Raw genomic sequence first — 4,982 nt, forward strand, 5'->3', positions numbered from 1 at the left:
TTGTCATAGTGATACCATCACTATCACTAGATGCTTTGTTACCACATTTATCCACTATCTCTATAATTTCCTTTTCAACTATGGGCTTCAAAAACATAAAACTCATGTTCCTTTCGATTGTATTAATATTTATAGTGACGGATGTATCATCTGTACAAATGCTTCTTGCTAAACCAGGACCAACATTCACAAAGAACCTATTAAACTTCTCAACTACATCCTCAAATCTATTGACCGGTGTATCATTATCCATAAATTATTGAGGGTAGTTACTCTAGCACAGTACTGTTTCTAATCAATTTATTTAAGCCAGCGTGTCTACCACATGTGATGTGTTGTGGGTTAACAAGAGGATTTTAATGACCCATGATGTTATTATCGGTGCTACGCTATCTGTTGGAATTAATTTTTCTACTTTGGGAAACTATGTGGTCCTGTGGGGGGAAGAGGCAGTGATCACCGGTTGGATTTACCAACCTTGGAGCTACTTGAAAGTGAATGGTGTTTCCACTACCCAGTGTGACAAATAAAACAAACAAACAAAACAAACAAAGAACATGTTGCATGGTTGTTAATTGTCATATACTTTCATGAATATATTTAAAAATTGCTCATATGCTTTGTCTAAGTCTTCCTCTTTGTAAACTGCTTCCCAGTCTTGCCCCATAAAGTCATCTTTTAGCCTCCTTACAGCATGTTTGTTCATCACCCTCCTATAAAAAAAGATTTGTTTTTGGCCTTTCATTTCTAACATGGCAGTCATAACCAAAAAATACAGGCAGATGATCACTAATATCATTTATAAGTAATCCACTAGACATTTTGCTATCAATATTATTAGTAAATATATTATCTATTAGTGTTGCATGCTGGGTTGTTAATCTACTTGGTTTTGTCATTTTTGGGTATAAACTGCATCTATATAATGTGTTAATAAACTCCTCAGTTCCTGTGTGCTTGTTAGGATTTAACAAATTTATATTGAAGTAAATAATTTCCTTCAAACCAGCAAGTGTTACTAAGACCTTAAGAAAGACTCAATAATAGATTTATGACCACAACCCAGTCCTGATCTCCTCCTAGTTTCTGTGGTGCAACTAGAAACAGTTTAGTTAAGTAAAAAATTTAGTTAGTTAATCAGTGGTAAGTTCACTGGAAACACAGTGGTAAGAAAAATAAAGCGAAACTGTTAAACTGAGGGGACAAAAATAGGATTTTAAGAAGGGAAAGAACGTACCCCCCCGACAACCCCAGTGTAAATTACGCCCTTACAGCCCTCACACTCCCTTTTCTCGAGAGATACACTCTCATTAGTAACAAAAGGCTCAGTGAAACTCACAACAGCTGCTATTAGTTTGTGACTGGTAGAAACATTATATTAAGCAGGTAGAGCTCTGGTGGGTGTTGAATCACGTTACCAACCTAAACACTGTGTGACTTCCAGGATCCATCCTCCAGAGAACAACTATGAGACACTATAGTGACGGTCAAGAACACTCTTCGTTCTCCTGTGGCTGCAAAGCCGGTTGCACACTCAACTGGGTAATATGACAAACTTCAGTCTTAGTTTGTTTGGCTGAGCCTACAATAAACCCAAGCAACTAACCTTTTATTGGATAAGATGTGGTTTCAGTAGGAATTATAATTTATGAAAGACGAAACAACTTTCATGAGAAACAACAATTAAGGTTTAAATTGTGGCAGGTTTTATTAGAGAAAATTGCACGTATTACACACGATCTACTTAAACTATAGAATAACTGGCTGGTGTGAAATGACAGATTTCATTTGAATATTGCTTTCTTTAGAGTTCCTCGCTATTTACTTGTGAATACAGTCTACAGACTAACTGGGATGATAAGTAATTATTAGTGATTAAATAAATAATCTGTAATCCTAAAAGGAAAGCCACTACCAAGAATAATTAGATCACTTTATTAAAGTTAACACTTTCACATTAATTAGAAGGCATTTTATAATAAATAAAAACTAGCTATTAGTTACTGTTGTGAGCCACTGGCTCTTTCTTATGCTGATATTTGAATCATCTCTGGACGTTCATCTAAGAAACTGTTAAATCTACTAAATATCATATCTCTCATTTAATCTAGTCAGAATAAGCAAAATTCTTCTTTTCCCATTGGCAATTTTCAAGGTTTATTATGATATTTAATATAACTCTTGTGTTTTTTTAATATTCATTCTTTATTGATTGTAGTTGTCTGACCTTATGTAATATGCTGTTTGTGCTGAATTATGAATGTTCTTTGTTCTCAGCTCTCTGTTGAAAAAGATCACGAGCTCAATAAGATCAAATAAATAATTCAAATAAAGTTTCATTAATCAACTTTGTTTATGCCATGAAGTAGGTATGATGAGCAGATGAACACCGGTGCATCCGTGTGCCCTGTTTAAATAAAATGATCTTGTAATAGCATGGATGTGTGGTTCTATTCAATAATAATGCAGCTGTAGATGTTGGTACATGGGGTTTTAAACTTTCTAATGTTAGTATGACATTAATAAATGATCTTGGGGTGCTCACTTTGTAATGACCCAAAGCCAAATGTTATTCAGTAACTTGCATTTGTAAATATTATAGAAATCATGGGTTCCACAGTGCATCAGATCAGCAGTGGTAAATGTTAATAAGCAGCTTATAAATGGATTTAGGTCCAGATGTCCTGAGGCGTTTTTTCCAGAGGGAGGGCCAAAGAATCTTTCTAATGAAATAAACTCATTAAAAATACACACAAAGTGTTGTGCTGGAGGAGGATTTTCCACAACCTGGCAACCCAAAGGCTGTTCTTATTATTCGCTTATAATTTATCTACAAAGCATTATTAACTATTAATAAATCTATTAACTACAGCATCTAAAGCCTATAAATTGTGCCTATCACAGTGGTAGCAAAAGGTCTAATGTCCATTAGGTCAGATGACATACACAAGCCAGATCTGGTCAAAATAATCTGCCTACTGCTTCTTTTAACTACCCTTGTTTAATAATAACTTCAAAAAGAATTCATCTGAATTGGCTAGCGGATAACCTGCCCCACTGTTGTTAGCCTGAACATATTTAATGGAGAGCACTTGTGTTTTAAATTTACAATAACTGGATTTTATTATAGAGCAGGCTAGGCTAAATGATTGTGCTGGGATCAGGTGCATCTGCAGGAAATAGAGCAAACTAGCAGATTTCCCGTTGTCATGGAAATGAAGGTGATCCAGCCTAATAGCCTCATAATGCCGGCTCATTTTCTACCCTTATATGCACCAGTACGAGTCGTTTAGTAGCCTTATCTGTGCTGTAGTCCTGTGATGATGTGAGGCCTGCAGGCTCCCACAGCCTGGAACATTGTCTTCAACACCTTCCAATTTCTTTCATCTGACAGGCTACTTTTCTTTCATCATGTCACAGGAGAAACCCGGCTATTCTGTGATTAATATTCATATTCATATCCAGATGATTTATTGCACAGTACTGCTTATCCTCTTAATTAATCTCTGATTCGCCCTGCACTGTTATGTAACTATCCACCCCCTCCGTCCCTCATATAACATACGATTGCATTTAACAAGCTATCATCTCTACAAGGAACAGCGAAGGGAAAGGTGCATACCTTGTGCAGCTGATCAATGTTCACTCTCCGGGTCATTTTAAGCCGCTTTGGTCCCATGAAAATTCTCTGCTAAGGCTGTAGTTTCTGATTATCAAGTCGCTCTGCGAACATCGTCTGAAGATCAGCTACTAATTCCCCCTTTCCTCCATCGTCTCCACAGAAAAGGCATCGGCCGTCAGCCTCCACCCCTCAGCTGGGAGAGAGACATAGGTGAGCACTGAGAGAGAGAGACAGAGAGAGGAAGAGAAACACTGTGGAGAGAGAGAGGCGGAGAAATGGGTAGTGATAAGCAAGGCTCAATTACCTCCGAGCAAAGCGGCCAACTGCCACAGGTCTCCAGACTCTCGGGGGTCCCCCAAACCCCAGATCGAAGACATAGCCTACCATTTTTGTCTAGTGCACCACTAAAGCACAGGATCAACTACAGTATGTCATTTATTGTCCCTTGCCTTGTAGAGGGACTCAGAAGTTTTACATAGTCCCGGTGTTATACTGTGGTCGTTTTTGAAAAGCGGTTTATCAAACTGCTTCCTTAAAAAACACATAGAAAACCAAGGGCAAGGTATCATTAGTCTATCACAGAAACTGTAAGACTGCAGCCAACAATTATTTTCATTATCAATGCAGCTTAAAAAAACATCCTTGGTTATTATTGATTAACCTTTATTTTACAAAGTACTGTACCTGTGTACACATTTTCTTTCTTGCCACTTTGTATTCCACTAAAACTGAGAGGGAAATATGCTAGTTACTCCATTACAACTTGACAGATTAAATTTCTAGTTACTTTACAGATGAGGGATTTACATACAAAATGTATGGAGAGCTTATAAAACATGATATTTTGTTATAGGATAAAGAATCTCATAATATAGAGCTGTCCATGGTGCTGATTCTGAGAGCTATCCTGGATGCTCTCTCTCTCTCTCTCTCTCTCTCTCTCTCTCTGTCTCTTCCCCTCCCCAGTTCATATTTTAGTGGGAGGTTGCTATGTCTAATTATTGACTTCACTTGTTTGTCATTTAGCTATTTAACCAAGAGGTCTCATTGAGACAGTACTCTGTCCAGACAACTTTTTTCACATATACTACTGTATATGTGAAAACAAAACCTGAAAACAAACTTTGATGGGTAAAATCATCGGAGTTCTTTAAGGGGTCCAACATATCCAGATCTCTGCATGTGTATGTACCATTATTAATATGAAGGTTATCTAATTAAAGAAAAGAAATGTATAATAGAATACAAGTCAACCGTCATCAAAACGCTTGACGTTTCAAATTTCTCTAAGCATGCACTAGGCCTGTGGAGGATGGTGGGAGTAAGAAGTATATCACCGTGTCCTACATTACCAATGTAA

The 4,982-nt window shown here is 37.2% G+C and overlaps 1 protein-coding gene across 2 annotated transcripts in view; it reads right to left on the bottom strand.

The window, feature by feature from the left end:
• Positions 1 to 4,982, bottom strand: part of kcnj6 (potassium inwardly rectifying channel subfamily J member 6) — a 25,138-nt gene that overhangs the window by 10,817 nt on the left and 9,339 nt on the right. Inside the window, exon 1 of one of the 2 annotated variants that reach the window (XM_020598368.1) lies at positions 3,623 to 3,799. The exons of the other annotated variant lie outside the window; for it this stretch is intronic. The gene's annotated coding sequence lies outside the window, so the exon portion shown is untranslated. Of the gene's footprint in view, positions 1 to 3,622; positions 3,800 to 4,982 lie in introns of those variants that run through there. 2 annotated transcript variants of the gene reach the window in all.

This window comes from Monopterus albus, unplaced genomic scaffold (assembly GCF_001952655.1).
Source record: "Monopterus albus unplaced genomic scaffold, M_albus_1.0 scaffold38.1, whole genome shotgun sequence".
Lineage (NCBI taxonomy): Eukaryota > Metazoa > Chordata > Actinopteri > Synbranchiformes > Synbranchidae > Monopterus > Monopterus albus.